Here is a 25,015-nt window from a genome sequence, read left to right as displayed (position 1 = left end):
GACAATTCTATATTGTGAAAATTTTAGATGTTTCGGATCAAGAGAAAATGAAAATGCATCTGACACAATATTTAGATTAAGAAAAAAAAAGAAAATTCATTAGAACACGTGGGACCAATTTCTAATCAACAATTGCCAGCACATGAAATGTGATTGTTGATAACCGAGAGAGATTAGAGATTGAATTTTGCCGATTCTGTTAGCAAGAGTGGTCTATAAAACAGAATTACAAAATGACGTGGCACCATTTTATTGGGCATAAAATATACGTCACATGTTTAGAAGGTAAAGAGGAGGAAATACATAACCTATAACATAACAGGGGCACTAAAAAGGATATTTAGAGTAAATAGTTATGTCTATTTACCTTCCATAGTACCTTCAATTTTTTTTTGACCGTACCTTCATTTAAAATTCCTGTACGAAATTTCATGAGTAAACCAAAACTGCCTTTTAATTTTTCAAGGAATTTGTACTGCATGAGTTTAAGGTTCTGTTTGTTTAGTATGAAATGAATGATTTGGAATTTTTTTTTTAAAAATAATTCTTATACAAAGAATAAATGAATGAAAAATATTTTCATTGTCCAAAAAAAAATGTTTAAGTATAAATTATTTTCGATGATGGAAACATTTACTATTGATTAAGTATTTTAAGCGATATAAATGATTATTTTAGGAATTTTTGAAGAATAATTTATTTTTCTCGAAATAATTAGAGTCTAAATCTTATAGACAAAATTTAATTGAATTCTAAAGTTTTTCATTAATGCAATCAATCCTAAAGAAGATTGCCACTTAGCTAGCAATAATCGGTACTACTACTCATTGTAATATATTGATTGTACTTACTGAAATTAAATGAATATTTAATGGAACCTATTGAAAGGTTTAATGGATTCCGAATGTAAAACCTAGGATCTCCAGTGTAATATTCTTTAAGGCTATTAAAGTTAAAAATCTCAAAATCAGTATCTCATAATACGTTCCTTAAACCAATGTGGATCTCACAAAAATTCTCAAAAGTGGTACCATTGACCCAAATCTATACTCAGTTAGCATCCCATCCTATATCCCTTTTATGTATACGCGTATCAGCATGCGTAACGGACAATTACAAGATGGATTTGACATAAAATCTTCATGTTATGTAAGAATTTTAATGAAGGGTTATTGCATTTGGATTTTCCGTAAAACGATTTTTTTTTTTTTTTTAGGCGTAAATAAAATTATTGGTTTGGGACTTTTTGTTAGGCAAAAAGCAATTCAAGATAAATATTTTGTACGATATCAATTTGAGATATTTATCGACATCAATCCTTCTTTTTTTTTTCTTTTTTTTTTTAACTTCGTGTTATCTTTTGATTGGGGCTCCAATGCATTTTTTTGTTAATAGTAGAGGTGGACTAGTTAAGCAGATAAAATTTACAAAAATAGCTGCTGGGGTCCACAAATCCATCACTTAACGCTACTCTTATCTATGTGGGGCCTGAAAGAGATCACACACCAGCCATCCCAAAAGACACACATACACCAACAAATCACCCCAAAACTAAAATCCTCCCTCTCATTTCTTTTCATTTTTTACTCATTTTTTTTTCTGCTTTTTTTTTCCCTTTCAAACGGCTCCCTTCAACCCCCAATTTGCTCAATCTAAGTCAGGCATAACCATAAACAGGAAACTCACGCACTTCTCTCGTCAACCACCAAGGAGAGCAAGAATGGCCATGGCAATGGCGTTCCGACGCCTCTCCTCCTCCATCGAGAAGCCCCTCCGTCCTCTCATCAATGGCGGTGGCTCCGTCTGCTACATGGTCCCCATTCCCTTCCCTTCTCCTCCCTCCCTTCCTTCTCTTCCTCTTCTTCTTCTCCTTCGGCTTAAGTAAGCATCGACCGGTTCTGATTTTTGTTCTCCCGCTCGGTTCTTGCAGGCGTCTTTGCCGAATGAAGCCGTCTACGAGAAGGAGAAAAATGGCGTCACTGTAAGGGTCCTCACGTTCATAGTACTCCATCCAACTTGCTTATGTTTTGACGATATGGCTGTGAGCTGTTCGCAGCGGTCGCCGTATAAGTCGTCTCTTGTTTGGCTTTGAAATGATTCTACTGTTGTTCCTTTGAATTCATGTATGTCCCTCATGCACGGTATGTGTTTGCAGTGGCCGAAGCAGCTTAAAGCTCCGCTCGAGGCCGTTGATCCTGAGGTTGCTGACATCATTGAGCTCGAGAAAGCCAGGCAATGGAAGGTATCGCCCGGCTCTCTGTTTTTTGTCCTCACAAAGCTTCTCATATTGCTGTGTTGGTACTCATCCGTTCATTGGCGAGTGAACTTTATTTCCAATTAGTTTCACCGTTAGGCCAATAGCATTTTCAATTGTTCTGTGTGAATAGCAGCTACTTTGCTCGTTATTTGACTGGTGCAAGCAAAATCATGCAACAAATTGCAGGGTCCATCTACCCTTTGTCTTTTACTGGAGGAGGAACGATTCTTGAGTTTCTCATTCTATGCGTAATGGAGAATGAAAATGATTGTGGATATAGCTCCATTTTGTCATGAAGATTAAATCTTTCTCTGTCATCAATCATATCTGATTTCCAATGATCGCTTACTAATGGTTATGTCGGGGTTTTTGTGCTTACCAAGGGGCTGGAGCTAATTCCATCAGAGAATTTCACTTCTGTCTCGGTGATGCAAGCTGTTGGATCGGTAATGACAAACAAATATAGTGAAGGATATTCCGGTGTGAGATATTACGGAGGAAATGAGTATGTTTGAGCACTTTCACAATACGCATATCTTGTAAAAGAACTTTGTACTTATTTGCCGCTGTGGTTTCTGCTCACTCGATTCCATCGTACTGGTATTTATTCTTAACCTGGTAAAATTTGATTGGTGGTGAAACTGGCAGTCTGTTTGTTCAGGTATATTGATATGGCCGAATCCTTATGCCAGAAGCGTGCTTTGGAAGCATTCCAGTTGGATCCCGCCAAGTGGGGAGGTAGCTTATATGATACTTTCACTGCTACTGCAGTAACTTCTGCGTTCTCTTTGCTTGTTCTTCTGCCATTCTCATTCTCATTTGTTTCCTTACATCTGGAAGTTCAATGTTTATATGTCAGACTCAACCTTTTTCACCTTTGAATTTCTAATCATATTCATGTCTTGGTAGTTGGGGCCAGTTACCACTCAGTACACAATATTATGGTACATATAATTGATATGATAATGTTGTCGAACGCATTTTGTTCAGAACCTTGTATTTAATTCTCCACTCAAATATGACAAGCAAAGGGAAATCAGTTTAGTTAATGGTTCAGTTAGGAACTAATTTCCATTCACCAATTTGTAAAATTATTTGATATGCTTGCCAGAATCTGCGTATTACCAGCAGATTTCTAAGTATCCTTTTGTATTGCAGTCAATGTGCAGTCTCTATCTGGGTCTCCTGCCAATTTCCAAGTATATACTGCACTTCTAAAACCTCACAACAGGATTATGGCACTCGATCTTCCTCATGGGGGACATCTTTCTCATGGCTATCAGGTGCTTCATGTTGCAATCAAGAGCATTTTACATTTCTGTGAATCTGTTTGTCAGAAGAGCTTTTTACTTTATCCATAAAAGTTGCTTCTTCTTCACTAGAGATGGCGTACATCATAATTCTCTACTAGAAACTCCTCCTGTAGCGAGGTGAAATTGAGTGGAATCATATCCACAGCAATTACTGATATAATGCAATTGTGTCCAACTATTGTGCATCAGAGAGTCTTATTTCAGGTTGTTTCAGTGGTCAGATTTTCTTGCTTTAAAGGATCTCTGCCCTTGGTCAATCCAAGTAGTAAATTGTGCAGCATCAATCACAGGGGCAAGTATTGGTGCCTATTCTTTTCATAGAAGAGGTTTCATGGCTTAGCTCAAAATTCAACTGAATTGGAATGAGAGAGTCGGATTTTTTCAGCAGAGAATTACTGTAATTGCACAGTCCTTCATATTTGTTAGGGAGAGGTGATCAAATCATCTTTGGTCAGAGGCTATAAAAAATAAGCAATTCCTTTGGTTATCTATTTTTCTCTGCTGATGTGAACGCTCGATTCTTCTATTCACGAAACATTTAACATTCCATCTGATTTGGCAATCTTGTAATGGGATATTTTCTGACCATTTCAGAAATTCTTTTGATTTCTCATTTAATATATGGAAACATCCATTGATCACTGGGTCCGTGTTCTTGAAGCTTGTTCATTCATGTTCTCGATGTTTTTGGATATATTAGTAGATAATAAAAAATTAGTTAACAATCTCAAAGTCAAATGCTTTAATTCCGTACAGAAGAAGATGAGAGAAGCATATCCAGCTGATAAATGCAGTATCTAGTTTAATCTGGGCTTATTATACTATCACATACCCTGGGAAATCAATACACAACTTATGACAAGGCACCTTACATTCTTAACTGATGGAAGTTGTTGATCTTGATATGGAGATTCTAATAACTTTTTCTGTTCTTTTGCAGACTGATACTAAAAAAATATCTGCAGCATCCATATTTTCTGAGACAATGACATATAGATTGAATGAGAGCACAGGCTACATTGATTACGACCAGGTAGGTCTTGTTGAAACTCTCTAGGATTCTAGTCATGAGGAGGAGAGATCTTAATCCGTCATGGAAAATCATCGCTTTATGCAATTAACACAGCAGAAACATCTATAGTCTTCAGTGTAATATGAAAGGGAAGAATGTAGCTGGTTGTGTTTACAATGGGTGTTTAAACTGTGATAGTTTGGAACTAATTCTAGCTGAAATTTAATATTCTTACCTGTAGCCAGAATGTTATCTAGGAATATCCAGAGTGGCTTAGAGTATATTGTAGTATGAATCGTAAATGCTCTGTAATCTCTTGTGGTTTCACTTTGTCTCTCACTTCAACATTGCAGTTGGAAAAAAGTGCCCCACTCTTCAGGCCAAAACTAATTGTGGCTGGTGCCAGTGCTTATGCACGTCTCTATGATTATGCTGGTATTCGTAAGGTAAACTCAAAAGGTTTTTTCTTTTAGCAATTAAGTTCAGTTACTGTTCAGAGTTGGGAACGAACCTTACCTTGTAATCTGGAAATCCAATGTAAGGTTCCCGATGTATGCAACGGGTATGTGACAAGCAAAAGGCTATCCTGTTAGCAGATATGGCACATATCAGAGGCTTAGTTGCTGCTGGTGTGGTTCCATCACCCTTTTAATATGCTGATGTTGTTACGACCACAACTCACAAGTCACTTCGTGGTCCATGTGGAGCCATGATCTTCTTCAGGAAGGGTGTAAAAGAGATCAACAAACAAGGGAAAGAGGTTTGTAGACACTTCAGATTATTCGTTTTCCTCAGCCATTTTGTCTATCTTTCAAATCCTACTTTTGCTCTCCCCTTTGCCACAAAGGTGAAGACAGATGAGACTCTCTTCTCATGTAAAGCAGTGTACTAAATCTTGATTTATGGACAGGTGTTGTATGACTTTGAAGACAAAATCCATCAGGCCGTCTTTCCTGTTCTTCAAGGAGGACCACACAACCACACTATAGCTGGTTTGGCTGTTGCATTGAAGCAGGTGTGCTTTTCTGACCAGATCTCTGCTGTGAGGGGATTACATTGCATGAGTAACATCAATTGCAGTTTGTTTTCTGTGAGAGTGCAACTCATGTTGATCTTGGTAGTCATTGAAATGATCCGATCACAGCTAGAAAAATATGTCTCATCTTGGAATCCCTTCAGCTATGGGCAGGAATCCCTGCCTCTAGCTGACTTAACTAGATATTTCATTGGTCAGTGTCTAGGTCCTGTTTGGTTAAGTAATGCTTTCCAGTCTTGGTCCCCCATTGCTATAGTTCTATTCATTTATTTTTCTTCTTTGTTGCAAAGTAGATGGTTCTAGAGAAGCTCACGTTTATCTTGTGATCGGCTTTGCTAGATATATTAAGAGACATGATGTAATTTGACTCATCTTGAAGTACATTTAACTCTTAAAATTCAAAGGCTAAGCTTGCTAAAAGATCCAAAAAGCTATAGAACAGCATCGTCTATGGTAAACAATTTGATAGATTTGTATATGCTTTTTCAGACCGTTGATTCATATCCTCCTTGAGATCTCAATATAAGGCCCCTCCCCAAAAAATGGAGGGAAAATGGGCTTATATACTACCCCCAAACTGTGTAATTTCATCCGTCGATTCGATCTAACGGTTGAAATTTTGATCCAACGGTTAAAATTTGATTTCGAAGGTTGAATCATGATCTTGAGGTGTCGGGTAATCTATCTAATGGATTTGATTTGCAAAAACCCAAGTCAAAATCGAGAATTGAATCAAAATGTCTGATTATGAGTCAAATTGTAATTTGATGAAATTTGAGGATCAATATGTAAAATTTCGAGAAATTGAAGGTGCATGAGTGAAATTGACATCAGGAAGATCCCAGAACCGGTCACCGAAGGTCCAAAACCAACCGGCAAGTGACCGAATCGGCTAGCACTGCTGGGGGCCAATCAAACCAGTCATATTGGTTTGGTCTGGTTTGATCGATAATTGACTAGTTCTTTCAAATCTGATTCTAGCCATTTCATTAATTTGGGACCCCTATGAGTTCAAAAGTTATGTAATTTGATCCCTAAAAAGGAAATTTATCATATTTAAGAAGAAATTGGCCAATTGAAATTCAATTAAGCTAATCAAACCTTATGAATGTGATCTAGGGGTCTTTTTCCTGATCTAATTGAACGATTATCGTGAAAGACAACGAGCCAAAACCATGGATGCTTTGAATTAAGTCTAAAGGGCTAAAATAATCAATTTTGCAATTTAATGGGTTAAATTGCAAATTGATTAAAATTGAGTTCAATTAGTGCCACAATTGTCTTATCTGATAACCACACATGTGTAAGATCACTTATCGTGTCCGAATTGGCCTTGAATTAAAGTACTCAAGCTCATGCCAAAAATGAATCTAGTTTAATATTAAAATTGGACTTAGATTTATGAAATTAAACCATAATCATAAATGGGTCAATTCGAATTTTATCAATTGAAGTTTAATTGCTTGACTTTCTTATGCTTGGGAGAGTAAAATTCTTCAAGTTGAGAAGTTTTGATGTGAATTTTCCAAAATCAATTTCTGATTTGGACTTATCTTAAGAAAATGAATGAAGAATGGCTGTTCGTTTGCAATCCATGAAGGATCAATTTTGGTCCCCTAATTAGGTTTTTTTTTTTTTTTGAGCAAGTAATTCGGATTCAAAATAGCAATTTGTATTTTGATCGGGCAATTCACGAAATTGAATGCACGAGCGGATTTAAAATAGTCCATAAATCAAATGTCAAAGAAGGAATTATGCTTAATTATGACTATAATGAAAGTAATTTTATTTTTGGCCAATTTAGAACCTAACACCAAAAAATTCAAAAAAACAAGATTCTTAATCAATTTTTGTGAAATTTTTGACACAAAAGTTAAATTGTATTAAAATGAAAGTATTCGTGAATTTTCGATGTTTTTGATTTTTTTGGTCGAAGGTTTAACAAAAAATTAACCATTTAGTTGATTTTTCCTAAAATATGGATTTTTTTTTGGTCAAATCTTTGAATTTTTGAGAAATTGATTTGATAAAAGTAAAATGAAAGCTAAATGGGATCTTTTTTGGATAAAAAATTAATTTCTGACCCGGGGTTAACTTTTGGTCAAATGGTTGATCAAAAAGTCAACTCGAAAGTCAACCGTTTGACTTTTCGGTTTTTTCTTGAAAATGACTCAAAAATCACTTAATAGTAACAATGCAAAAGAACACTTTTTTCATCACGGTCAGAAACTCAAATCTTGACTTTATTTCTTTCTTTGACACGTCGACTAAAAATCATATGTCAACAATTATTATTTCCTAACACTTCCCCTCAATTTGAGATGTAGATATTAAATAATCCCAAATTGTTACATAAAAAATCCACTATATTCCCTCATAAAGACATGGTAAAAGTATCTACAACTTGATCTTCTATCCTTACATGTTAGAGTAATCTCCCATTTCTAAACCTTTTCTCGTACGAAGTAACAATCAACGTCAATATGCTTAATTCACTCATGGAAGATGGGATTGTTTGCAATATGAATAGCCGATTGATTATCATAATATAATATCGATGGTTTCGATATTGACATCCCAATTTCTAATAACATCCTCAACCAAAACAATTCACGTGTCACATGTGCCATTGCTCTATATTCTGATTCAGCACTTGATCAACAAACCACATGTCATTTATTGTTGTTCCAAGCAACTAAATTATCTCCAATAAATACATAATAACCCAACGTTGTCACGCCCCGATCCTCGGGGACGCGCCCATCCTTCTACCTGGTCGATTTTAAAGTGCAATATCCCAGGACTAAGTATCGCCGACCCTTTCTGTTTATTACGCATGCGGAAGCAGTTATGAATCCCCAGACAATAAAACAATGGGATAGAAAAGCAGGCCATATTTTTCGTATTGAAATTCTCAACTACACTTTTATTAATAGTGCAACTCATAGTATCTTTACAATACTATTTACAGCAACCAAGTCTCACACCTATTTACACTAAAACAGGGTTCACAAAAGGGATGGGATCTCAATCCACATCCGGGTTGTACTCAAGATCCCTCTCTGGATCATCATCTTCTTCTTCAAAAATCTTTCTCTTCCTCAGGTTCCTCCTCCTCGGCTCTTTCTCAGGGTCCTGAAATGGTTATTCAATAACCAATGAGACCACGTCTTAGCGAGTTCTACCTCCTAAGACCCGATTAGTAAGAAAATACGCCCTGAGGGCTGCCTAAGCACATCATGGGTTAGAGGACTTACCTTGGCCTCAGTTTCCTTCCTGCAAGTCAGTTCAAATAATAAATACTAACAATCATAGCATCCAACCAATCAGATCGACTTAACGATCAATCGACTCAGTCGATTACATGTCATCAAAACCATTACATGGTCATCTCGACTCTTCATTCTTGACTCTGAATCACGACCCTATAGGCATAGTTTATTTTTAGTGGAATCACAGCCCCACTCGGCAAATTTTCTAGACTTGGTGGCATCACGGTCCCACCTGGCAATTTTCTCAACTCGGTGGCATCACGGCCCCACCTGGCAATTTTCTCAACTCGGTGGCATCACGGCCCCACCTGGCAATCTTTAATCTAACTCACAACCTCACACAGTTACTTTCCCTTCAAGTACCGACATTTTCCCAATTTTGAGATAAATTCTCATATTCACCAATTTCACTAAAATTTCACAATATGATACTCGAATAAATAAACAGAAAGCACCATTGGAATCAATACAAAATTTCGGTCGTCGGCTATCTCAGCCTAATTTCCGGAAAATAAATAAATAATTAAATAATTACGGAAAATATTAAATAAATGCAATAAATCCAACTTAGGCCCGTTATAGCCTAATTGGAAGCCAATATGAACCCGGAAAATTACCGAGACTTGCTCAATAAATACCATGACCTATTTCCTTGCTATCTACACTATCCAATTGCTAACATGCATCTATAAGTCTCTAATTTAATTACTCTAATCTAATCTATCAACCTAATTGCACTTAATTAAATCTAATCAACCCCTAAGCATAATTCACCGACTAATAAGGGATTAGTGAGCAAAACTCACTTGATTAAAAGCGGGAACCGAATTACTGCGACGGCGGCCGAAATCGGGCTTTCGACGACCCCGACAGGCTTGGACCGGGCCTCGACCTTGGCCCAACAAATCTCATCCCAAATGAGATTTGTTCTTGCTTTTGGGCTGGACCCAAGTTGGGTTGGGCCTGCTGAATTGGACTGAACCAAGTGCGCTAGCTGAACTGGGCTTGCTGGTCTTGTGCTGAATTCGGTGGCCCAAAGGATTGAAACTCACGGGCTGGGCTTGCTGCAAGGCTTGTCTTCGGCTGGTTTGTTGAATTGAAGGTCACGTGGGCTGCAGATCTGGCCTGGTGAGAGAAGCAACAAAGGCCGCTGTTGGGCTGCAATCCACGAAGAGAAATTTGCGTGGGCTGCTTCGGTCTTCGCTGGACTGCTGGGCCCGAATTGCTGGGTTCAATCCACGGAGATGCTGGGTTGCTGCTTCGATGGACGTCGCTGGAGCTGAGGGAAGACACACGAGGCTTCGTGCAGCTTGACCAATCGAAGCCGTTGATGGCGTTGAAAATGGATGAAGGTCGGGACGCTGGCAGCTGCTCTGGTCAACAATCAGTGGGGCGAGTTGTTGGATTTGACCGATGTGCTGGCGGCGTGAGGATGCTCGGTGGATCTCGCAGACGAAGACTTGGTTGAATCGGAGGGAGCAGCCGAAGGCTACGTGGACTGGAGGCTCGGTGGACAGTGGCTTCGCTGGACGCACGAAGCGGTGAGTAGCTTCAGTCAACAAAATGGCTTCGGTGCTTGCTGTGGACTTCGACGGTTGACCGGGGAAGCAGAATCGCGGACAGCTGGCCGCGGATGGAGAGAAGAGGGCGTTCGGTGGAGTCTTCGGTGGATGGCGTGGCTGACTGCCTCCGTTCCCGTGGCTTCTCTGTTGGTGTCGTGGGGTCTTCGGTCAACAAACCGAAGCTTGTTGCTGGAGTTTGACCCACGGAGCAAGTCGGACGCGTGGAGGCTGAGAGGACTTCGGTCTTCAGTGCTGGACAACACTTGAAGGAAGCAGCTGTCGCATGCTGGCTGAGCGTAGGTCAACCGGTCGTCCGAGAGGCAGCAAGGTTGACTGAAAACGTGGCACGGAGCTGCTTCGGTGTTGCCTCGGCGTCTTCAAGCAGATGCGGTGGACTGAAGTTCCGTGAAGTGGAGACACGGGACAGGAGTTTTCGTGGCGTTGAAATGATGAAAACGTTGGCGAGGAGCTGCGGGGTTTTTGGGGCCGAGAGATGCAGAAGCTGAGGTCGGCAAATCAAGCTTGCCCGAGAAGATTCCAACGTGCGGATGAGGGGAGCCAGCTAAGAGGGAACAAAAATCAGAAATCTTAGCCAATACATTTAATGTTTTGGCCCCACAAGTCCACAATACACTCCTCTTTGTCCCCCCAATCAATTTCAAGCTTATCAACTCATAAATAAACAAATTTAAAGTCCAAAATTGCTGCCTCATCCAATCATACGAATTTCACAATTTGTACTTCAATTTCTCCAATAAATTCCCAAATTGAGGTCCAATTTTGATGTAAAAAAATCCCAAGAAATTTTCTATAAATCTCTGACACTCACAGGCTTAGTCTGAAAGTCCAATTTCTCATCAATTTAACCAATCTGAATTTCCATCCAAATTCCGCGACGTCCGAACCCATTTTCCGTAAAAATCTCGGGACCTCCGAAAAATCTTCTGAGACTAAATCGATGTTCCAAAAATAGCTCACGACACCACAGAACTTTCAATTTATGAAATCGAACTCAAATTGACGGTTAATTTCACTCTGGAGCGCTTTTAGCGTGACCTAGACTATCGGGTAGTTTTCAGAACTTTTTAAGGCAAATGACCCGTGGTCGATTTTCTTCGAGCTACTATGAACCCACTCGACTCAATGGCGACTCTCGATTATCGTGAAAATCTTGAGGATCCAACTGCGGACACAGGGTACCAAAATAATAAGAAAATCAATCTAGGGCCAGTCGACGAGAATTTTCTAATTTAGTGGTGTCACCCATGATTAGCCACACATCTCTATCGATCCAGTCTATCTTTGATTTCAAATCGATTTTTAACTGTGCTGTAATGACCTCTAAAGATGGACACGATCGAGAAGCCGATTCCTGATCGAGTTCTCAAGTCTATTGCCTTAAAATTCCTTAATAATTTCCCCAGATGGTCTAGTTATCTCGAGAGTGATCGGCTTTGAGAATAACCTTATAGGCGCGTCAATGAAATGCCCGATTTATTCAGTAGAAGACAGGGTTGAAAAATCTGGATGTCACAAACGTAGATCTCCTACTAGTGGGACATTCGGCCCAATCTACATCAGCGAAACCTATAATATTTAGATGGCCATAATTCTTGAAAATTAGTCTTTTACCTGATGCTCCTTTCAAGTATTTGATAATCTGAAGCACAACATCCTAGTAAGTAGTCCGAGGAGAACTTATGAATTGACTTACAACACTAACGGCAAAAGATATATTTGGTCTCATGACGGTAAGATAATTCAGCTTACTAACTAATCTCAGATATTTTACTGGATCATATAATAATTCTCCATATTCTGCATTAAGTTTTATATTGGGCTTCATAGGAATATTTGCTAGTTTTGCTCCGATAAGCCCAACTTCATCGAGAATGTCAAGTACATATTTTCACTAGGTTAAATTGATATATATATATATATATATATATATATATATATATAGATGCGAATAGGCAATTTTGATGCTTAGGAATACCTCAGACGTCCTATATCCTTAGTATTGAACTGTATATGTAGAAATTGTTTAAGTCGTTGAATACTATCGAAATCACTACCAGTAATGATAATGTCATTCATATATACCACCAGAAGAATACACCCAACTGAGGAGATAGAACTAAAGATTGAATGATCTACATAACATTGCTTGAATCCAAACTTGATAATAGTATTGCTGAACCTACCAAACCAAGTACGAGGAGATTGTATGAGTCCATACAATGCCTTATGTAAATGACATACCAAATTCTCCCCTTAAGCAACAAACTTGGTGGCTGCTCCATATATACCTCTTTAGCCAAATCACCATGTAAGAATGCATTTTTGATATTCAATTGATGATGAAACCATATAAAACGCACTGCCAGGGAAATAAAGACACAAACAGATAAAATTTTGGTTACAAGTAAAAAAGTGTCATCATAATCAACACCATAGGTTTGAGAATATCCCTTGGCAACCAATCATGCCTTCAATCAATCAAGTGTGCCATTGAGATAAACCTTAACAATGAAAACCCAATGGCAACCAACAGGTTGCTTTCCTACAGGTAAGGTAGTGAGCTGCCAAGTACGATTTTCAATGAGTGCCTTCATTTCATCTTCCATGGCTTGTCGCCACCCAGGATGAGCAAGAGCTTTAGCAACACTGCTAGGCATAGAGATAGAGGACAAGAAGAAGACAAAGGTAGAAAAGTAGGAGATAAACGATTATAAGATAGAAAGTTGGAAATAGGGTGACGAGTACGAAGACAATCGGATAAATCAAAGTAAGATGTATAAAGATCCACGGAATGACCAATGAAAGAATGTGTACCTTTTCAAGTAGCAATGGATGAATCAGGATCAAGATTAGAATACGGCGCAGCAACCAATGAGGGAATAGATGAATCAAGTGATGGTTGCACTATTGTATAAGAGCTACTCCACGTCTATGGTAGGTGTGATCAGCAAACTGAAATCCTATGGATGATGCTGGAGGAAATGTGATTAGTAGAAGTGTTAGTAAGACATGATCATCATCATTAGGAGGCACTGTAGGAACCGTTTGAGTGTTGTATTATGGTTTGTTTTCAAAAAATGTCATATTGGCTGACACAAACACATGATGATGAGTAGGACTATAACATTTGTGATCCTTCTTTGTTCGAGAATATCCAATGAAGACACATTTTTCAGTACGTAGGTCCAACTTATCAAGACCTGGAGTTAGAGAACGAACAAAACAAACACAATCAAAGACACGTAGAGGTAATAGAAAGGGAGAACAAGTTGGATGTAAAATGGAGAAAGGTTTCTCCTCTTGAAGAAGGGAAGTTGGAAGCCGATTAATTAAAAGGTAGGCCATAAGAGCACCATGGCCCCAAAAAAATTTCAGTAGATGTGTATGAAACATAAGACAACAAGTAACATCAAGAAGATAACGATTTTTGCATTCAGTTACACCATTTTGCTATGGTGTATATGAACAGAGAGTCTAATGAATAATGTCATGAGAGTCAAGAAAAGGTTAAAAACTAGAAATAGCAACAGGATACTCTTTGGCATTAATTTACTGTAGAGTTTTAATAAAAGTTGGATTCAATACCTTAAAACAGAATCGACGAAAGTAATGAAAAATCTCAGCATAGTCTTTTATTAAGAATAACCTAGTCATTTGAGAAAAATCATTCATGAATGTAACAAAATATCGAAAACCATATGTATCAGAAACACGACATGGACCCCGTACATTTGAGTGAACAAGTTCTAAAGGACTAGACACACGACTCTAAAAATGAGAAGGAAAAGAATGTTAGTTATATGCCCTAAAGCAACCATGTGATAGTTACATGTTAGGGATTTCAGTTGTATTGTCAAATTAATGGCAAAGACGTATTCATTCATTTGTCCAATTATCTATATGAATGATTCCATAAGATCATTTGTGACTGGACTTATTCTTGAGACGTTAAGAATATGCGTGACGGGTTCACAATTAGATTGAATCTTTAAACTGTTCCTGATCAATGGATCATTTAGTGGATATTAATGATCTTGTTGAGACCGATGTGTTCTTAGCTTCACCGTTAAGTATTGGATGCTTAAGGTAATAACGAGTCATGAGTTATTAGGTATTATGATGCCTGAGTTAGAACATAAGCGCTTGTAGCAGACAAGTTCATTGAACATGACACATATAGAACGATTAGCAACATTGAAGCTTTTAGCGAGGTCAATGATTAATTTTTCATGCTTTGGTTTTGTGTAAATAATCCTTACCTGAGACACAGTGTTAACTTGTATGTTGGACGGCTATGGTTCACGAGTATGCATATTGACGGCTCATTGATCCGTCTCTGTACCTGATGGTCATAACTCGTTCACATATGAAGTTACACATGTGCGCAACATGGAATCTGTCTCCTTGTCACATGTAAGGTATCGTAATGATGTCCTATGTAATCTAATTGTGACATTGCATTGAAATTCTCGGCTAGGGTTATAACCAAGAATGAATTGTTTATGTCTCGTATAAAATGCAGGTCAATTAGGTTTGTGCATATGATCGAATTGGTGACTTGACAAATATTTCATGGTCTTTGTTCGATCAGAACATAGTAAGACAAAGGGATTAAATTACACTATAGCTGGAGCTGACAGGTTCATTATGTTCTTAAAACATTCACACTGTCTAGGTAGCCATGGCATATTGCTAGATGTCAATCATGGTTTATAAAACCTAGAGATTGATCAGGACAATCAATTCTTTTGGGAGTACTAATGTGTTAGTGCAAGTCTTACTACCAGTTTAGTGATGAACCTAGGGATGTCACACACCATAACCAATTCACTCGATCGGACACAGCCCACTCACGAGAGTTGTTCTCTTGCTCACCCAACTTTTGGAGAAAGTAGTTAATAACTTATTTGATAAGTTATAGACTAGCTTCTGGAGAAAGTGGTCAATAACTCATTTAAGAAGTTAAAGACTAGCTTCTGAAAGAAGTAGCTTCTGGAAAAAGTAGCTAATAACTTCTTTGAGAGGTTAAAGACTAACTTCTAGAGAAAGTTAAACGTTGACTTTTCCGGACATTATAAATAGAGCAAAGAGAGAGTGAGTGGGTTAAGTTAAGAAAGAGAGAGAAAGAGAGAGAAAGAGAGAGAGAACTTCATGGTTAGCAAAATTATAATGGTGATTACCTATGAGCTCTTTTTCGTTCGAGGTGCGTTGGTGGTGTGTCTGAATTAGAGGCTCGACATTTGTGGAGCTTGAACTGAGGAACATCTGAATCAAGTTGTTTGAAGTGTGCTTCGAGAGGTAATCCATATAACCCCCTTTGATATTCGGATTTTTGATTAAAACGCACGAACAATGCCTTTGGAGATAAATGTATAGTAGAATTTTATCTTTGCTTCCGCTGCGTTTATGTTTATTTAGCCTATACATGTTTCATAAAATTCCAATAGTGATATCAGAGCCAATCCTTAGGCGTTTTCGTGCTTTTAATTGATTTTGGTTCATATTTATTTTTAAGTTCTAATGGCCAATTTACTTTTGTTAAGAGAATCGCTTACTCTTACATGGCCAATAAAAGTTGATTAATTTATGTGATAAATTTTATCAATTGAGCAAAAATTGGAACTAAATCAATTTTGAATAAAAAATCTGTAATTTGCTATATTTTGTGTTTATCTTCTGCAAAATGATTTGCAAATGTGAATCCAGAGGTGACAATGCAGCTACCACTTGGAATCACGCTCGTGAAATTTGTTTCACCGGTTTTGATCTCTTGATGTGGCTTGCGTTTTGGCCATGAATTTGATTCAATGCAGAATTTTATTTGTGACTTCTAGAGCTTTAAATTATGAATTTATGGCTTGTAAGGAAAGGTGGTGATTATGGAAAAACTCCTAAATTAATATGATTGATGTATGGATGAATGTATGATGATTACGGGTATTTTTTGGGCTTGTAATTATTAAATGGAGGCTGTGTCCTTCCTTTTATTTTTCATGAAATGTATTTTTAGCATAGTTTAGTATATCAACTATTAATGTAAATGCTATGAGAGGAGGAGCCATAAAGTCGAGAGCTCTATAGGCTCGGTCTTTGAAGGGTTCAAGGATCTAAGAAGAAGTGAAGATCAGGTCTCTATTATTAAAACATTAAAATGGCTAAATGGGCTTCATTGGCTTGAGACCCATTGAGCCATAACTCCATGATCACCATGTAGGATAGATATCTATGCATTTGATATCTATTTATTTATTTTGTTTATGTTATTATGCATGTTAAACCGGCTAATGTGCAAAGCGAGACCGTTAATAATGACCCAAACCTCCTTATTAATAATATTAAGTCGAAACGGATTTCCGACTCGTGGACTTCCATCGTCGTGGTTTGATCCAACATTATAATGATTAATTGACCGGCTATGGATATGTAGGGGTTACTTGCCATTCAGAATATTGGACCACTCCATTATGCATGTGATGTTGTGGGGTTAAAGCTAAACGATTTCCAATAATTGTTAGGTGAGGGGATCGTTTGTGCTTTCAATACTTGCATGAGATGATGGGTTAGACTTAACTATGATCATGATGCCAATAACTATTAGGTGAGATTTTCATGGTCTAGAGGCCAAAGTTATGACTAGGACTCGCATATGATGCGTTGAACAAGTTGGTTCACTCACTAAATTCATAGAACACCAATAACTATCAGGTGAGGTGCGCTTTGGATTGGTGGGACTCCAATCTCCACTAGTAATCTTTACCCAACAAAAGATTACCATTTCCCATTTTAAGGAGTATGGGATTCAAATATAAATTTAGTGGGAGGATCTATTTCATTTAAAGGCCAAAATGAAATAGCTATTTTGAAATGCAATGGCTAACAATATATTTTCTGCACAGATATATTAATACTCTGAAAATGGTAACCACAAAGCCACTCGCTTCTATACTTGATAAGAATTGTTTAACTGGACCCAATTTCACTGACTGGGTGAGGAATACGAGAATTGTTCTCAATTTAGAGAAAATCGAGTATGTGCTTAATGAAAAGATGCCGGACTCTTTTCCTCAGGATGGGACCCAAGAGGAGTGCGTTGCTTATGATAAGTGGCATGATGATGACTTAAAAGTTAGGTCATATAAGCTTGCTTCAATGAATAATGAATTGCAGAAGAAGTATGAAACTATGGAAAATGCTAGGTTGATCATCTTACACTTAAAGGAATACTTTGATGTGAATAGTTGAACCTCTAGGTATGAGATATCTAAGACATTATACTGTATGATGATGGCTGAAGGATCATCCGTTAATGATCATGCTTTGAAAATGATCTGGCACATTGAAGAGTTGGCTAGGCTAAATCTTGTTATGGACAACGAGTTAGCTGTGGATTTGATCCTCCAATCTTTACTCGATTTTTTCTCTGGTTTTGTCTAAAATTTCCACAAGGAAAAAAAAAAAAAACTTTTGCTGAGTTACATAGCATGCTGGTAGTTTATGGAAGGAAATGCACAACACGAGGCCCAATGTAGTAGCTATGGCTAAGGCTTCTTCTTCAAAAAGTAAGACTGTTTTGAAGAAAAACATATGGAAAAAGCCTATCAAACTTGCTGTGCAATCAAAGCAAATGGTTAAAAAAGGGAAATGTCATTACTGTGGTGTCCAAGAACACTGGAGGAGGAACTGTAAGAAGTACCTCGTGAGCTTGAGGGTCAAGCCTAAGGACTAACCTTATGAAGGTGTAGTGTTTATGCTTATTGAAACTAATCTTATGGTTAGTGTTGAATCCAGCTTATGGGTTCTAGATTTTGCTGCAATTTCACATATTTGTATGTCATTGCAGAATCTGAAAATAAGCAAGATACTGGGACGAAATGAAATTGTCTTAACATTTGCCAATGGAGCAAGAGTTGCTGCATTAGCTATAGGGACTTTTCGTTTATGTTTGCCTTCTGGACATGTATTGGTTTTGAAAAATTGTTTGCATTATGAGAATGTTGTTAGGAACATCATCTCTATACCTCGTTTGAGCAAAGAGAATTATGAATTTTCTTTTGCTGATGATGTATGTTCTATTTATCATAATAGAAGATGAGTTAGTTCTGGCTTGTTAACCAATAATTTTTATACCATTACAATGTCCGGTAATGTGATTACCGATGTCAATAAGCAAAATGAAATTGATTTATATATATATGCCATAACTAATAAATGCCCTAGAGATAGTCTGAATCCGAAGTATGTTTGGTATTTTCGATTAGGTCATATTGGAAAAGATAAAATCAACAAGTTGAGTAATGATGGATACATTGATTCGTCCATGTTTGAGTCATACTCAACTTGTGAGGCATGTCTTCTAGGAAAATGACCAAAGCGCCCTTTGTGGGACATAATGTGCGAGCCACTGATATATTAGGATTGATACATATAGATGTATGTGGACCAATTAATGAAACTGCTAGAGGTGGTTATTCTTACTTCATCACCTTTACTGATGATCAGTCACGGTATGGTTATTTATACTTAATAAAGTATAAATCTGAATCTTTTGAAAAGTTTAATGAATTCAGAGTTGAAGTTGAGAAACAAACAAGAAAGTGTATTAAGGCTTTTCAATCTGATCGAGGAGGTGAATACCTTAGTACTGAGTTCCTTGACTATCTTAAAGACAATGACATTTTATCACAAGGGATACCTCCTGAAACTTCAAAGCACAATGGTGTATCTAAACGAAGAAATTACATTTTATTAAATATGGTGAGATCTATGATGAGTTACACCAACTTGCCTATATCCCTTTGGGGATATGACCTTGAGATAGTTGCATATATATTGAACATAATGCCATCCAAATCTATTTCAACTACGCCTTATGAGATATGGCATAGTAGGAAACCAAGTCTTAATCATATTAAGATTTGGGGTTATCCAGCTTTCATCAAAAAGCTGAAAATGGAAAAATGGAGGCTAGATTTGAACAAAGTCGTTTAATTGGATATCCAAAAGAGACTCTTGGATATTATTTCTATTTTCACTCTGACCAAAGAATTTTGGTAGTAAGCATGCTTCTTTCTTGGAGAATGAGTTCGTTCAAAAAGGTGGTGCTGGACGGAAAACAGTCTTACAAGAAGGAAATAATGAAGTACCAAATGATCATGTTTAGATACCAATCTCCGATTCAGTAGAAGCTTCTAATACACAACCTCTTAGGAGGAGTGCGAGAACGTCTCATCCACCTACTCGTTATGGATACTTGGTTGAACATATATAACAATTATTTATTGTGGATGATAATGATCAACCTGGTGATCATAACACCTATAAAGAGGCGATGTCGAACATTGATTCTGGTAAATGGCTAGAAGCTATGAAATCCGAAATGGATTTAATATATTCTAATGATGTTTGGACCACAATTGACATGCCTGATGGTATTGTACCAATTGGCTGTAAATAGATCTTCGAGAGGAAGATGAATGCTGATGGTCACGTTGGAACTTACAAAGCACGGCTAGTGGCGAAAGGATATCGTCAAAAAGAATGAATCGATTATGACAAAACTTTCTCACCTGTAGCCATGTTAAAATTCATTCGGATTATGTTGGCTATAACTGCACACCTTCATTATGATATATTCCAGATGGATGTCAAAATGGCTTTTCTAAATGGTTTATTTGAGGAGGACATCTATATGGAACAACCACGGAGTTTTAAATTCAATAGTGAAAGTCAAAAGGTGTGTAAGCTTAAGAGATCCATTTATGGACTCAAACAAGCCTCCAAAAGTTGGAACATCCATTTTGATGATGTAATCAAATCATTTGGCTTCATAAAAAACCCAGATGAACCTTGTGTATACAAGAAGGTCAATGGGAGCGCAATTGCATTTCTAGTTCTATATGTCGATGATATACTTTTGATTGGAAATGATGTACCAATGATATCATTGATAAAACTATCCTTATCACAGAAATTTTCCATGAAAGATTTAAGAGAGGCAACTTATGTTTTAGGTATCGAGATCTATAGAGATAGATCTAGACGATTGATTGGCTTCTCACAGTCTACGTACATAGACAAAGTGTTAAAACGTTTTAACATGCAATGTTCCAAAAGAGGATTGTTGCCTTTTAGGCATGGAATCTGTCTTTCCAAGGAAATGTGTCCCAACACTCTTGAAGAAAGAGAGCGGATGGCAAAGATACCTTATGCATCCGCTATCGGAAGCATAATGTATGTTATGCTATGTACGAGACCTAATATTGCGCATGCTGTAAGCATTACTAACGGATATCAGTCTTGTCACTCCCCGATCCTCGAGCACGTGCCCATCCCTCGGTGGTCAATTATATTGCGTGGCACCTCTCGACACGGCCCCTGATCCGTTAGGGTCGCCACAGCCTACTCACCTATAACTTGTCCTGATAACATTCCACTCTGATACCATTTCAATTGCAGCGGGTCCATACAACCTAGGGGTTTACATCCTTTAGATCGGTCCCAGCGCAGATCAATTAACGGAAGCATACTCATCATCTCCTTAACCTGTACTCCGACCAAATAATACAATGCAATACACACCAACTACACTTTTCATATATATATATAAAAGCTAATGCTGAACCACTTTTATTTACATACTAAGATGGATTTCACAAGTCGGTACAACAAAAAGGGCCAAGACTATAACTAAGCTTGGCGATACTCAAAAAGAAACCCGACTATACATCAAATGTGAACATCTATCCATCAGTTAGTGTCGGCCATCCCAAAAAGTGTCAACTTTCACTAGTCACACGCTCCTATCACACCCATCTTGGTGCATCGGCTGGTGGCGGTGGCAGCATCCCTATCATCACTCCATCACGCCGGACATGAACAAAAAAAAACTCTTGGATAACAGGGCCATCAACAAGACCCACATCGTACATAACCAAGACACGGACTCGGACAAACACCAGACCAGGTGCACTAACACAGGAATGCTCCATGCACTCCACCTCAACATCAGATGGCAATCCATAGTAAGTACCACGTGCGACTGGTGGCAAAGGCATCTTTCAATCTGAAATGTTAATCCCCAAAGGGGTGAGTACAACCACTCAGCAGTAAAGATCCACCAAACTACACAATGCGTCAGATAGAACAATCAAGGTATCATGAATAAAGCACACATCATTCATGCATTCAAGCATACCTCACCTTACAGCCATGCATATGTCACCATACAACGTGCATATACCACCATGCACTTGTACATATATCATCAAGCAGTCATGCATATATCACCATGCAACATGCATATACCACCATGCACTTGTACATATATCATCAAGCAGCCATGCATATATCACCATGCAACGTGCATGTACCACCATGCACTTCATGCTTGCATTCCCATGAGGTTCATCCCATGCCATATGCACACATCCATGCGCATGATTCAATTCTCGATTTTATCTTTCAATTAGATCACATCATTTTTCTTCCCAGGGATTGATGTTTGCATCCCTCATCTTATCACTCGCACCCAACCTGGCATTGCGAGGAGCCTCCGGCACACACCTCTAGGCATCTCGTACCCCAACTGGCATCACGAGGAATCCCCTCGGCACACACCTCCAGGGCTTCCGGCACACACCTCCGGGCATCTCGACACTCCCGGGGCATCCGGCACACACACTCCGGGCATCCGGCACCCACACTCCGGGCATCCCGACACCCCCGGGGCATCGTTGGCTCACACCTCCGACGGTATCCTCATTATCATACTTTATTTTCACATATGTGTCTCATTATCAACATGGCATTTGATGCAACAATATCAAAGGTCTAAACCAGCTTTTTGATGTCATGTAATATGCCAAATGTCACCATATATGTAGTGCACATAATACTCATGATATCACATTTCATAAAGCAGTTCATTGGTTTTTGAAAATAGAACCAATTTTCGTGTAAAACAGAATGCACCTCTTTAGTAAAAACTCTTGGAAAATTAGTAAAAAATCTCAATAAATTCTGAAAATTTAACATGAGGTAAACAAGATCCAGATGAAGATATTTCGTGAAGAACACCATGTCAAGAAAGTTTCACATCAATCACATAGATCCACACATCACAACAAAAGAAATTCCAGCACCACTTTTTGCACAGTTTTGGAAATAATTTCGATTAAACCCTTAATGAACTCCGAAAATTCTGAGATTTTAATATGTCATAGCTGAGATCTAGAGATAAAAGTCTCATGAAGAAATAAAAGTCTAATTTCTTCTGGATTAAAAGATACAATTTTTGTAATTTCCCCCTAACTCTCGGTTCACTGTCTAGATTCATCCTTTTCAAAGAAAATCGTTTTCCCCGATCAATACTTGTCCGTTTATTCTCAAATTTTAGTATGTTACTCCTCAAGACGTTTTCTACAACTATTATCAAGAACACGAGATCAAATTCGGACTGGATGATTTCAAAAAATCCACGAAATCACAACAGATCAACATAACAGTTTCCAGATCTAGTTTCTTCAAAGGAAAATGGTTTCACCGACCTATACTTGTTCGTTTCCTCTAAATTTTTAGTATGTTAATCATCAAGAAGTACTCTACAACTTTCATCAAAAAGTAGAAGTCAGATTCCAACTAGAATATCGCATGCAACTCACGAAAACACCAAAGGTCGGACTGTATTTCCCAGAAAACATAATACTAGACTAGAACACAACTTCTATAACTCCGAAATTTCTCACCTCAACCACATCCGAAATTCACCATTCGTCACACACAAACACAGCAAGCAAAGGGTAGATCAATGGACTCTACTTGCCTCTAGTCCAAGCAAAACACAGCAAACACACGGCGGGGCAAGGCGGCTCGACGGCGGGACTCGGCGCACGCACGGTAGCGAACGGACCTCCTTCTTCCTTTTTCCTTTCCTCTCGCACGCTCGCTCTCCCTCTCCTTCGCACGACACTCCTCTCTCTCTTGGTTCAAACCCTCGAGCAATCCGCCCCCTGTCTCCTCTAATTTTCTTCCTTTCAATGATTAACCATCATTAGCTTTGCATGCATTGACACTTGGCTTTCTTCATGGGACAAATGGATAGACAAGCAAACCGGTTTCCCTCCCTCCCCTTGGTCGACGGCAGCCCCCTTCCTTTTGGGCTTCGCGGGCCAGTCGAACGGTGGGGTTGTGGGCTGGGTTTTTGGGCCGGCTTGGCCTAAGAATTTCGGCCCACTTCTCCTTTTAATAATCTAACCTAAATTTCCCACTTATAAAAATACTTAATTGCAATTTAGTTGGCCATAAAATTTTGTAACACAAATTAATAATATCCAACTTATAAAACGCACGGCCAAGAATAAAATTTTCCCCATCAAATAATTGTCCAATAGAATGCTTGGCCTTAATTTATTGTGATCAATTGGTCTAAAGGCCATACATAACCCTATGGCACTTCCATCCCCTTTCCTTAGGTCTTAATGTATCTGGAGGTCGCCATGAAATTTTTAGGATGCCACATATTGCGACGTCCCAAGACACGTCGCCAACCCATTCATTTTAATGCACATGCGGAAGCGATTAAATAAATCCCCAGGCAACACAAATATGGGATAGAAAAGCAGGGCCACAAATTTTCAAAACCACAACACACTTATATACATATCAGACCAGGTCATATACAATACTAGTCTATATATATACAAGCCTGCAAAAGGTAGAGGGCTATAGATCCTCTAAACATTTGAACCCTCAACTGAAGGCTCTGGGGTCTCGGGCTCCGAGGAACTAGGGTCTACCACTGAACCACCAGGAGGGTCAGCCATACCCTGGCCAAAAGCGATCTCTAACATCGACAAAGAAATCTCAAATTCCAGTAGAGGTCTTTCTCTGGGTCCATCTCACTTGTAACGATACCACGATCTGAATTGATTGGGCACCCTCCGGGATAGGCCCGCATCAACCCAGACAGTGGATCTCACAAGTTCGTAGACCCAGTCTCCTTGGCTCCCGGGGATGGGAATCTGAGATATCTATTTGGTGATCTTCTTCGGTTGGCCAAAGCGCTCATGAGGAATAGTCATCTAAGGACCTGTAAATGTTAGCCTACGACGGGGTGAGACGATATCTTAGCAAGTTCACCCCCTAAACTCCAACTAGGAAGGAAATACACTTAAAAGCTACCTAAGCACACACAAGATAGCAGATTTATCTTTGCCTCAGTTCCTTAATACAAGTCAGTACAGTTCATAAACTCAACCAATCAACTCAATTCAAATTGAACCATCAATCAATCAGCCAATCAGCTTAAGTCCATACCAACAGTACTATTTATCCATTTAATACCATATATCCATCCTTTGATACTACCACTATTCACAACAGTTGCAATATATGGTCTTAGCTCGCTCAAGCTGATATTTAAATATATAGCTCATTCAAGCTGATAATTATATAGATCGTGCTCACTCAAACTGATAAAACGATTTTAGCTTACTTAAGCTGATAAATATATTGATCAGGCTCGCTCAAGCTAATAAAATGATCA

At 38.4% G+C, this 25,015-nt stretch overlaps 1 long non-coding RNA gene and 1 pseudogene across 1 annotated transcript; one reads left to right on the top strand and one right to left on the bottom strand.

The window, feature by feature from the left end:
• Positions 1-1,508: 1,508 nt before the first annotated feature.
• LOC104420302 lies at positions 1,509-16,465 on the top strand (annotated as a pseudogene).
• On the bottom strand, positions 8,500-11,038 carry LOC120288329. Its single transcript, XR_005546666.1, has 2 exons — positions 9,697-11,038; positions 8,500-8,753 (listed from the first exon to the last, which is right to left on the bottom strand). It is a non-coding gene; the product is annotated as an uncharacterized LOC120288329 (long non-coding RNA).
• Positions 16,466-25,015: the final 8,550 nt, after the last annotated feature.

The sequence above is a fragment of the Eucalyptus grandis genome, chromosome 9 (assembly GCF_016545825.1).
Source record: "Eucalyptus grandis isolate ANBG69807.140 chromosome 9, ASM1654582v1, whole genome shotgun sequence".
Taxonomy (NCBI): domain Eukaryota; kingdom Viridiplantae; phylum Streptophyta; class Magnoliopsida; order Myrtales; family Myrtaceae; genus Eucalyptus; species Eucalyptus grandis.
This window is presented reverse-complemented; position numbering and strand designations above follow the sequence as displayed.